Raw genomic sequence first — 12,873 nt, forward strand, 5'->3', positions numbered from 1 at the left:
ATCTAGTACAAAGAAGAAGAAATCCCTGCCAATCTCAGGGATGCTGCAATCACCACAATCTTCAAGAAAGGAGACAAAATGGACTGCCGGATACTCAGGAATCCTCCTACTCTCCATCACTGGGAATATTCCTAGACATGCATGGTTCACCGGGCTCGTTGCTCCTACATTTCTCCCGAAAGGTAACAGGTTGGGCCTGTACTCCCACCCAGTAACTTTATGAATGACTCTGACTGTTCTGCTGTAGATTTACCCTCAAGTAGCTTTTCCCAGTCTATTTTAATAAAATATTTTATCCTGCCTTATTTTAATAAAATCTGCCTTACTCAAATCTGTCCCATCCAAACCCTTTATACTATGATTATTCCAAAAGATATTGGAGTAGTCAAAATCCCCTAATCCCCTATTCATATTTTATCAATGTATAATTACACTAATTAAAGCCAAAATATTGGCAAATGGGATAAGTAGAGAATATGTCCTGGTTTCAGATATAGCTGAGAAGCATAGTAAAGGTAGGAATGACTATATATAGTCCTTCTGAAGCTAAATTCCAATATTCATATTAAAGATACTCTCTACCATATCATGTGGCACTACAAAATGCAGAAAGGCATTTGAGAAGTTGCCACAAAGGCTGTGGAAGATAAAAGTTTGTAGTGTACGTAGGGTACATTGCTACAAGCAACTTCTGTGTGGCCTAGATTCTTTGCCAGGCCAAGTACCCTTTACTGAAGGATTGGATCAGACATAGGCATACTCTCTGCTAAGGCTGCCTTGGACCACATTAGCAGAGCTTCTTCAACTATGGGATATGGTGCCATTCTCATCCTGTTCCTTGCTAGAGAAAATGTTTGCTTATTGAACAGTTCACTTTGTGTCGTAATGTTGGACAACCTCACCAATGGAATCTCCCACTGCCTTGCAACTCCCAATGATTTGCAATGCCCACTTTCTATTTCACACCAATTCTCCACTCAATGTGTTAACTTCACATTCTCTCCGATTGACAGCATTTTAAATTTCTCAAAGATTTAGTCATAATTGAAGGCTTTAAATATCTTTACACACGAGGATGTTAACGTCAATGACAGTTTATGAAACACTGATTTTGTACTCCTCTCCAGTCTAGCCTCACTCTGATTGGCAATCAAATGACAAGCTTGGTCAAGTTCAGCTAATCTGGAGTTACCACGTGGAAATTCAGTTTACTACAGATACCATTCAGAAGTTTGCTATTCTGCTGGACTAAAATTTTCCGTCATCATAAATTTCACATTTTGTAAAACAGAATCAAAGACAATAGCCAAATTTACTTTTGTTTTTGCAGTGGTCCTTTTTTGTTGCAGAGCTGTGTAAAACATTGAGAGATGGCTATATAGTGCAGTGTTCTCTGTTACAGATCAGGCCAGACTCACTCAAACTATTTCAAGAAAGTAGCCTGGACCCTAACTTTGCTAGCTGTTTTAAGCAGGTGTAGTGTGGATATTCCAGGAGTGATGCAGCTAGCCCACCCACTTAGTTCTAAACAAAACAGAACTTATTTGCAAGATTATCAAATACAACACAAACAAAAGAGAACAGAATATAGAAGAAGTTAACCTATCCGAAAACTAGACTATCCCAATTTAATGATGCTGTTTCAAATTCCTGCAACAATTTCCATAAACACCTCTTGGCAAAAAAGGTAAAATCAAGCACAGGGTCTTACAGGAGAGAGCGAGACTGAGAGATTAGAGATTCAGCATGGAACATCTTCTTCCATGTAGCTATTCAGAGTCATAGAGATGTACAGCATGGATCTATGCTGAGAAGATACCCAAACCCAATCTAGTCCCACCTGCCAGCACCCGGCCCATATCCCTCCAAACCCTTCCTATTCATATACCCATCCAAATGCCTCTTAAAATGTTGCAATTGAACCAGCCTTCACCACTTCCTCTGGCAGTTCATTCCATACACGTATCACACTGTGTGAAAATGTTGCCCTTAGGTCTCTTTTACATCTTTTCCCTCTCACCCTATACCGATGCCCTCTAGTTCTGGACTCCCCAACTCCAGGGAAAGGACTTTGTCTATTTATCCTATCCATGCCCCTCATAATTTTGTAAACCTCTATAAAGTCACCCCTCAGCATCCAATGCTCCAGGGAAAACAGCCCCAGCTATTCAACCTCTCCCTATTGCTCAAATCATCCAACCCTGGCAACATCCTTGTAAATCTTTTCTGAACCCTTTCAAGTTTCACAACTTCTTTCCGATACAAAGGAGACCAGAATTGCACACAATATTCCAACGGTGGCCTAACCAATGTCCTGTACAGCTGCAACATGATCTCCCAACTCCTGTACTCAATACTCTGGCCAATAAAGGAAAGCATACCAAATGCCTTCTTCACTATCCTATCTACCTGCGACCCCACTTTCAAGGAGCTATGAACCTACACTCCAAGGTCTCTTTGTTCAGCAACACTCCCTAGGACCTTACCATTAAGTATTTAAGTTCAGCTAAAATATTGCTTTCCCAAAATGCAGCACCTCACATTTATCTAAATTAAACTCCATCTGCCACTTCTCAGTCCATTGGTCCATCTGATCAAGATCCTGTTGTAATCTGAGGTACCTTCCTCACTGTCCACTACACCTCCAATTTTGGTGTCATCTGCAAACTTACTAACTATACCTCTTATGCTCACATCCAAATTATTTATGTATAATGATGAAAAGTAGTGGACCTAGCACTGATCCTTATGCACTTCACCGGTCACAGGCCTCCAATCTTAAAAACAACCCTCCACCACCATCCTCTGTCTTCTATCTTTGAGCCAGTTCTATGTCCAAATGGCAAGTTCTCCCTGTATTCTGAGAGGTCTAAGCTTGCTAATCAGTCTCCCATGGGGAACTTTGTCGAACGCCTTACTGAAGTTCATATAGATCACGTCTACCACTCCAAACTCATCAATCTTCTTTGATACTTCTTCAAAAAACTCAATCAAGTTTGTGAGACATGATTTCCCATGCATAAAGCCATGTTGACTATCCCTCATCAGTCCTTGCCTTTCCAAATACATGTACATCCTGTCCCTCAGGATTCCATCCAACAACTTGCCCACCACTGACGTCAGGCTTACTGGTCTACAGTTCCCTAGATTGTCCTTACCACCCTTCCTAAACATTGGCACCACGTTAGCCAACCTCCAGTCTTCCGGCACCTCACCTGTGACTACTGATAATATAAATATCTCAGTAAGAGGCCCAGCAATCACATCCCTAGATTCCCAGAGTTCTAGCGTACTCCTGATCTTTGATCAGCGGCCTCAAAATCTGACTAACTGCTTTCTTTGAACAGCCAGATTGTTAAAACGCAAACCAAACCAGAGAAAAACTGAGCTCAGAGAACTGGCCACTACCCTTTCATAAGACAGGTGTATTTTATAAAATGTGAAAGCCTTTTGTCGGAGATAATATCTGTTAGCGATAATCAAATTGGCCCTAACCCCCATCCATCTCGACTTCCCAGAGTTTTTGCATTTATGACCCCTCTGAAAAAAAAACAAAGACAACATAACCTTAATAAAGGAGCAGCATAGTCACAGCTCCCACTCCAGCACCTTTGCTGGAACTTCAAGACTGTAATAAATTAGATTAAATTGATTTTCCCAAAGAAATGTATTTTTAAATTAGAGCAAATGTTTTAACTGGCACCTTATGAACCGGCCATCTTGATAAACTGGCAAAAGTGATATACTTCAAATACCGTAAGGTTTACTGTATTATCACGTAATCGGTTAAGGGCACAAGTGAGAAGGCTCTTTGCCGGTAAGTTTTATTTTGGCAAAGTTGCAATATTATTTAAGTGATTTGTTCTGTAATTAAAGTATAACAGTGATGTGCATTCCCCTGCATTATGTTTCTATTACTGTAGTATATGTTCGTACCTTGATTACATGGATCTCTTGATTCTCCAGAATATTTGATCAACCAGCATATTCCTGGTCCAACTTGGGTTCCGAGCAATTATCAGGTTTGCTGTATATATTTAGAAATTTGGTATATATCACTTAACCAACATAAGGGAATGAGTATATCATTGATCTAAACATGGTTATGGTTTGAAAATAGTCTCAACTTTAAACCGTACAGACTTATAATTGTGGCTCTTTTATGGAATAAAACACATAGTAATTATGAAATGATACAGCAACTTTGATCGAAGCTGATTACGTCTAATAATTGATGTATCAAAACAAGATTTAGAATACATTGCAAGTAACACTGCCTCATTCAGAGAGACATGGTTCTATGGAATTCACTTCTATGGTTCCTAGTTGAGGCAAAACCATTTCTGCATTCAAGATTACATAAGTTACATAATATTTAAAAGGCATCTGCATGGGTATATGAATAGTAAGGGTTTAGAAGAATATGGGCCAAGTGCTGGCAAATGGGACTAGACTAAGTAAATATCTGGTCAGTATGAAGGAATTGGACCATGTTGTACATCTCTATGACTCTATACCATAAACAAAGGGAAGGGAACTAAAAGATATGGAAACAAATTAAGTAAATGAAAATGAAACCATTTGCTTGCATGGAAAGTAAATACTGACAGTGGTTGAACAGAGCATGCTTCCATGTTGCAACCTCTGTATAGATTCAGAACAGTAAATCCTGAGTTTTCCAAGTAACAACGAGATATTAATTTCCAGTTAATGCTCTTGCAAGGTGACATTTCAAACCATTACAATGTGACACAGTATTTATTGTTCATGCTTCCAACAGCATAAGACTATAAGACTGAGGAGCAGAACTATTTAGGAAGGTTGCTAAGGAAAAGCAAAGGAGCTATAGACCGTGGAGCCTAACAGCAATGAGAGGCAAGTTGTTGGAGGGAATTTGGAGGGACAGGATTTACATGTATTTGGAAAGACAAGGACTGATTAGGGATAGTCAGCATGGCTTTATGCATGAGAAATCATTTCTCACAAACTTGATTGAGTTTTTTGAAGTAGTAACGAATTGATGAGGACAGAGCATTAGATGTGATCTATATGAACTTCAGTAAGGTGTTCGACAAGGTTCCCCATGGGAGACTGGTGAGCAAGGTTAGGTCTCATGGAATACAGGGACAACTAGCCATTTGGATACAGAACTGGCTCAAAGGTAGAAGACGGAGGGTGGTGGTGGAGGGTTAGCAAGATTAAATCACATGGAAGAGAGGGAGAACTAGTTACTTGGATAGAACTGGCTTGATGGTAGAAGACAAAGGGTGGTGATGCAGGGTGGCTTTTCAGACTGAGAACCAGCGGAGTGCAAAGAGGATCAGTGGTGGATCCACTGTTTGTGTAAATGATTTGCATGTGAACATAGGAGCTTTGGTAAGTAAGTTTGCATATGACACCAAAATTGGAGGTTTAGATTACATTACACTACAGTGTGGAAACAGGCCCTTCAGCCCAACAAGTCCACACCGACCCGCCAAAGTGCAACCCACCCATACCCCTACATTTACCCCTTACCTAACACTACGGGCAATTTAGCATAGCCAATTCACCTGACCTGCACATCTTTGGACTTTGGGAGGAAAACGGAGCACCCGGAGGAAACCCACGCAGACACGGGGAGAACATGCAAACTCCACACAGTCAGTCAGTTGCCTGAGGTAAGGTGTGGTGGACAGCAAAGAAGGTTACTTCAGAGTACAATAGGGTCTTCATCAGATGAGCCAATGGATCAAGAGTAGCAGATGGAGTTTAATTTAGACAAATGTGAGTTGTTGCATTTTAGAAAGGCAAATCAGAACATGACTTACACACTTAACAGTAAGGTCCTGGGGAGTGTTGTTGAACAAAGAACCCTTAGAATACAGGTCATAGTTCCTTGAAAGTGGAGTCGTAGGTACGACAGGGTGGTGAAGATGGTGTTTGGTATGCTTGCCTTTATTGGTCAGTGCATTCAGTACAGGAGTAGGGAGGTCATGTTGCTGCACAGGACATTGGTTAGGCCACTTTTGGAATACTATGTACAATTCTGGTCTCCCTCCTATTGGAAGAATGTTGTGAAACTTGAAAGGGTTCAGAGAAGATTTACAAGGATGTTGGCAGAATTGGAGGTTCGAGCTTTGGGGAAAGGCTGAATAGGCTGGGGTTATCTTCCTGAGAGCATCGGAGGCTGAGGGGTATGGATAGGGTAAAGAGACAAAATCACTTCCCCAGGGTAGCGAAGTCCAAAACAGAAGTGTATAGGTTTAAGGTGAAAGGGGAAAGATTTAAAAGGGACCATAGGGGCAACATTTTCATGCAAAGGTGTGCGTGTATGGAATGAGTTGCCAGAGGAAATGGTGGAGGCTGATATAATTACAACATTTAAAAGACATTTGGATGTCTATATAAATAGGGAGGGTTCAGAGGGATATGGGCCAAATGCTGGCAAATGCGTCTAGACTAATTTAGGTTATCAGGTCAGCATGGATGAGTTGGACTGAAGGCTCTTTTTCCACACTGTATATTTCTATGACACTAAGTCAGCCATTCCACTCACTGAGTCTGTTCTACCATTCAAAGACGGATCTGATAATCTTCAACTTCACTTTCCTGAGTTACCCCAATTATTGGTTCTTTTGCTGATTAAAAAATTGTCACTCATAGCCTTGTATATGTTTAATGATCTAGCCTCGACAGCTCTCTGCAGTCAAGATGTCGATAACTCACCATAGATTTAGAAAATCATTCCTCCTCATCTCAGTCTTTAAATGGGTGACCCCTTACTGAGTTACACCCTCTGGCCCGAGACTCTTTCACAAAGGAAAACAACCATTCCCAAATCAAGCCCCCAAAGAATCTTATACATTTCAAATTGCTAAAGGTCCACATTCTCACATTTGAACACACATGGGTCAAGCACTCAGTCTGTGCTTTACATAGTTATGAAGCACTTTACAACTACTGCCAATAATGATCTCAAGCACTACCTGGGAGGAGTGTCCTGTCAAATTAAATAAGTTAAAGACTTAACTTTAAGCTAAATGGGAGGAAAGGAGAGCTTGGGAGAAGGGAAACAAAGTGAAGATATAGCAGCATTACAGATCAGATCTTTAAATAACTAGTCCCAGAGTGAGAAAGGAAGACACAGAGTGCGCAACATAGAAAAACAACAGTCCTGAGATGGTATTGGGGGGTGAATATGCTAACAAGGCAAAATGAATGGCTCTTTACTTGAATAACAAAATAAATTAATTAATGGCTCTTCAATTGAATAACAAAATAAATTAATTAATGGCTCTTCAATTGAATAACAAAATAAATTAATGGCATAAATATATATAATTAGTTATGGTCTAATAGCTAATACAGAGATTCGGTTACAAAGAGATCTAATGAGAGCTCAGTATTCAGGGACATGTGACCTTTGGAAAGAACAAACAAGGAAAAATGGGAGGTGGAGTGGTATTGTTAAGAACGGATGAAGTATGTAATAGAGCCCGAAAATATTTGAATTAGAACATTAGAACCCATATGCGTGGAGTTTAAAAAGTAACAAGGGGATGGCAACACTGGAAAGAGTGTTCTATAGGTCTTTTCACAATAACCGTTCAGTTAGAATTAGTATAAATCAAGAGCTAACAAAGACATGTAAAAATAATGTAGTGCATTATTCACATGTGACTTCAATCTTCATGTTGATTGGGGCAGCTAGTTTGGCAGAGGTAGGCACAAGGAAGGATTAGGGTCAGTTTCCAAGAACAATAACAAAGCAAGTTACAGCACAGGAACATGCCCGACGGCTCTCCAGCCTCCGTCAATCCAGATCCTCTATCTAAACGTGTCACCTATTTTCTAAGGATCTATATCCCTCTGCTCCCTGCTCATTCATGTATTTGTCTAGATACATCTGGAATGACACTATCGTTCTTGCCTCTACCACCTCCGCTGGCAACACGGTCCAGACGCCCACCACCCTCTGTGTAAAGAACTTTCCACGCATATCTCCTTTAAACTTTTCCCTCTCACCTTTAACTCATGACTTCTCGTAATTGAGTCCGCTACTCTGGGAAAAAGCTTCTTGCTATCCACCCTGTCTATACCTCTCATGATTTTGACAACCTCAATCAGGTCCCCCTCAACCCCTGTCTTTGTAAAGAAAATAATCCTAATCTACTCAACCTCTCTTCATAGCTAGTGCCCTCCATACCAGACAACATCCTGGTGAACCTCCTCTGCACCCTCTCCAAAGCATCCACATCCTTTTGGTAATGTGGCCACCATAACTGTATGCAGTATTCCAAATGTGGCCGAACCAAAGTCCGATACAATCGTAACAAGACCTGCAACTTCTTGTACTCAATACCATGTCCAATGAAGGAAAGCATGCCGTATGTCATCTTGACCACTCTTTCAACCTGCATTGCCACCTTCAGGGTACAGTGGGTCTGAACGCCCTGATCTCTCTGTACATCAATTTTCCCCAGGGCTTTTCCATTTACGGTACAGTTCACTTTGAATTGGATCGTCCAAAATGCATCACTTCACATTTGACCAGATTAAACTCCATCTGCCATTTTTCCACCCAACTCTCCAATCTATATTCTGCTGCATTCTCCAACAGGCCTCTTCACTTTCTGCTACTCCACCAATCTTCGCGTCATCTGCAAACTTGCTAATCCAACCACCTATACTTCTTCCAGATCATTTATGTATATCACAAAACGACAGTGATCCCAACACAGATCCCTGTGAAACACCACTGGTCACAGTTCTCCATTTGGAGAAACTCCCTTCCACTACTACTCTCTAGCTCCTGCTACCCAGCCAGTTCTCTAACCACCTAGCTAGTACACCCAGAACCCAATGCAACTTCACTTTCGACATCAGCCTACCACAGGGAACTTTATCAAACGCCTTGCTGAAATCCATGTATATGACATCTATAGCCCTTCCCCCAATCAATCAACTTGGTCACGTAGAGTCATAGAGATGTACAGCATGGAAACAGACCCTTTGATCCAACCCGTCCATGCCGACCAGATATCCCAACCCAATCTAGTCCCACCTGCCAGCACCCGGCCCATATCCCTCCAAACCCTTCCTATTCATATACCCATCCAAATGCCTCTTAAAATGTTGCAATTGTACCAGCCTCCACCACTTCCTCTGGCAACTCATTCCATACACATACCACCCTCTGCGTGAAAAAGTTGCCCCTTAGGTCTCTTTTATATCTTTCCCCTCTCACCCTAAACCTATGCCCTCTAGTTCTGGACTCCCCCACCCCAGGGAAAGGACTTTGCCTATTTACCCTATCCATGCCCCTCATAATTTTGTAAACCTCTATAAGGTCACCCCTCAGCTTCCGACGCTCTAGGGAAATCAGCCCCAGCCTGTCCAGCCTCTCCCTATAGCTCAAATCATCCAACCCTGGCAACATCCTTGTAAATCCTTTCTGAACCCTTTCAAGTTTCACAACATCTTTCTGATACAAAGGAGACCAGAATTGCATGCAATATTCCAACAGTGGCCTAACCAATGTCCTGTACAGCCGCAACATGTACTCAATACTCTGACCAATAAAAGTAAGCCTACTAAACGCCTTCTTCACTATCATATCTACCTGCAACTCCACTTTCAAGGAGCTATGAACCTGCACTCCAAGGTCTCTTTGTTCAGTAACACTCCCTAGGACCTTACCATTAAGTGTATAAGTCCTGCTAAGATTTGCTTTCCCAAAATGTAGCACCTTGCATTTATCTGAATTTAATTCCATCTGCCACTTCTCAGCCCATTGGTCCATCTGGTCAAGATCCTGTTGTAATCTGAGGTAACCCTTTTCGCTGTCCACTACACGTCCAATTTTGGTGTCATCTGCAATCTTACTAACTGTTCCTTTTATGCTTGCATCCAAATCATTTATGTAAGTGACAAAAAGGAATGGACCCAGCACCAAGCCTTGTGGCACTCCACTGGTCATAGGCCTCCAGTCTCAAAAACAACCCTCCCCCACCACCCTCTGTCTTCTACCTTTGAGCCAGTTCTGTATCCAAATGGCTAGTTCTCCCTGTATTCCATGAGATCTAACCTTGCTAATCAGTCTCCCATGGGAACCTTGTCAAATGCCTTACTGACGTCCATATAGATCACATCTACTGCTCTGCCCTCATCAATCTTCTTTGTTACCTCTTCAAAAAAACTCAATCAAGTTTGTGAGACATGGTTTCCCACACACAATGCCATGTTGACTCTCCCTAATCAGTCCTTGCCTTTCCAAATACATGTACATCCTGTCCCTCAGGATTCCCTCCAACAACTTGTCCACCACCAAGGTCAGGCTCACTGGTCTATAGTTCCTTGGCTTGTCTTTACCACCCTTCTTAAGCAGTGGCACCACGTTTGCCAACCTCCAGTCTTCTGGCACCTCACCTGTGACTAATGATGATATAAATATCTCAGTAAGAGGCCCAGCAATCACTTCTCTACCTTCCCACAGACTTCTAGGGTACACCTGATCAGGTCCTGGGGATTTATCCACCTTTACCCGTTTCAAGACATCCAGCACTTGCTCCTCTGTAATCTGGACATTTTGCAAGATGTCACCATGTATTTCCCTACAGTCGATATCTTCCATATCCTTTTCCACAGTAAACACTGATGCAAAATATTCATTTAGTATCTCCCCCATTTTCTGCGGCTCCACACAAAGGCCACCTTGCTGATCTGTGAGGGGCCCTATTCTATCCCTAGTTACTCTTTTGTCCTTAATATATTTGTAAAAACCCTTTGGATTCTCCTTAATTCTATTTGCCAAAGCTATCTCATGTCCCCTTTTTGCCCTCCTGATTTCCCTCTTAAGTATACTCCTACTTCCTTTGTATTCTTCTAAGGATTCACTCAATCTATCCTGTCTATACCTGACATATGCTTCCTTCTATTCTTAACCAAACCCTCAATTTTTTTAGTCATCCAGCATTCTCGATACCTCTCAGCCTTTCCTTTCACCCTGACAGGAATACACTTGCTCTGGATTCTTGTTATCTCATTTCTGAAGGCTTCCCATTTTCCAGCTGTCACTTTACCTGCGACCATCTGCCCCAATCAGTTTTCAAAAGTTCTTACCAAATACCATCAAAATTGGCCTTTCTGCAATTTAGAACTTCAATTTTTAGATCTAGTCTATCCTTTTTCATCACTATTTTAAATCTAATCAAATTATGGTCGCTGGCCCCAAAGTGCTCCCCTACTGACACCTCAGTCACCTGCCCTGCCTTATTTCCAAAGAGTAGGTCAAGACACTACCCATGCCCTCCACCTCTTCCAAGACTTCCGTTTCCCTAGCCCCCAACTCCTCATCTTCACCATGGATATCCAATCCCTCTACACCTCCATTCCCTCGACACATCCATGACCAGGGCATCCAATCCCTCCGTTTCTTCCTCTCCCGACATCCCCAACAGTACCCTTCCACTGACACACTCAGTCATTTGCCTGAACTGGTCCTCACCCTCAACAATTTCTCCTTCGAATCCTCCCACCTTCTCCAGACCAAAGGGGTAGCCATGGGCACCAGTATGGGCCCCAGCTATGCCTGTCTCTTTGTTGGCTACGTAGAACAGTCCATCTTCCATAGTTACACCGGCACCACACCCCACCTCTTCCTCCGCTACACTGATGACTGCACTGCTGCCACCTCGTGCTTCCACGAGGAGGTTGAGCAATTCATCAACTTCACCAACACATTCTACCCCAACCTTAAATTTTCCTGGATCATCTCTGACACCTCCCTCCCCTTCCTGGACCTCTCCATCTCCATTAATGACGACCGACTTGACACCGACATTTTTTACAAACCCGTTGACTCCCACAGCTACCTGGATTACACTTCTTCCCACCCTACCTCCTGCAAAAATGCCATCCTGTATTCCCAATTCCTCCGCCTCCGCCGGATCTGCTCCCAGGAGGACCAGTTCCACCACAGAACACACCAGATGGCCTCCTTCTTTAGAGACCGCAATCTCCCTTCCCACGTGGTTAAAGATGCCCTCCAATGCATCTCGTACACATCCTGCCCCTCCGCCCTCAAACCCCATCCCTCCAACCGTAACAAGGATAGAACGCCCCGGTGCTCACCTTCCACCCTACTAACCCTCACATAAACCAAATCATCCGACGATATTTCCACCACCTCCGAACGGACCACACCACCAGGGACATATTTCCCTCCCTACCCATTTCCACCTTCCGCAAAGACCATTCTCTCCGTGACTACCTAGTCAGGTCCACGCTCCCCAACAACTCACCCTCCTGTCCTGGCACCTTCTCCTGCCACCGCAGGAATTGCAAAACCTGCACCCACACCTCCTCTCTCACCTCCATCAAAGGCCCCAAAGGAGCCTTCCACATCCAAAGTTTTACCTGCACATCCACCAATATCATTTATTGTATCCGTTGCTCCCAACGCAGTCTCCTCTACACTGGGGAGACTGGACGCCTCCTAGCAGAGTGCTTTCGGGACACACTCTGGGACACCCGCACCAATCAACCACACCGCCCTGTGGCCCAACATTTCAACTCCCCCTCCCACTCTGCCGAGGACATACAGGTCCTGGCCTCCTTCACCGCCGCTCCCTCACCACCAGACGCCTGGAAGAAGAACGCCTCATTTTCTGCCTTGGCACACTTCAACCCCAGGGTATCAATGTGGACTTCAACAGTTTCCTCATTCCCCCTCCCCCCCCACCTCACCCCAATTCCAAACTTCCAGCTCAGCACTGTCCCCAGGACTTGTCCTACCTGCCTATCTTCCTTTCCAACTATCCACTCCACCCTCCTCCCTGACCTATTACCTCCATCCCCACCCCCACTCACCTATTGTACTCTATGCTACTT

General features: G+C 43.2%; 1 protein-coding gene across 4 annotated transcripts in view; it reads right to left on the reverse strand.

Moving 5' to 3' along the window:
- Positions 1–12,873, reverse strand: part of fryl (furry homolog, like) — a 467,472-nt gene that overhangs the window by 447,681 nt on the left and 6,918 nt on the right. Inside the window, exon 2 of one of the 4 annotated variants that reach the window (XM_072569030.1) lies at positions 3,937–4,027. The exons of the other annotated variants lie outside the window; for them this stretch is intronic. The gene's annotated coding sequence lies outside the window, so the exon portion shown is untranslated. The remainder of the gene's footprint in view (positions 1–3,936; positions 4,028–12,873) is intronic. 4 annotated transcript variants of the gene reach the window in all.

This window comes from Chiloscyllium punctatum, chromosome 1 (genome assembly GCF_047496795.1).
Source record: "Chiloscyllium punctatum isolate Juve2018m chromosome 1, sChiPun1.3, whole genome shotgun sequence".
Classification (NCBI taxonomy): Eukaryota; Metazoa; Chordata; class Chondrichthyes; order Orectolobiformes; family Hemiscylliidae; genus Chiloscyllium; species Chiloscyllium punctatum.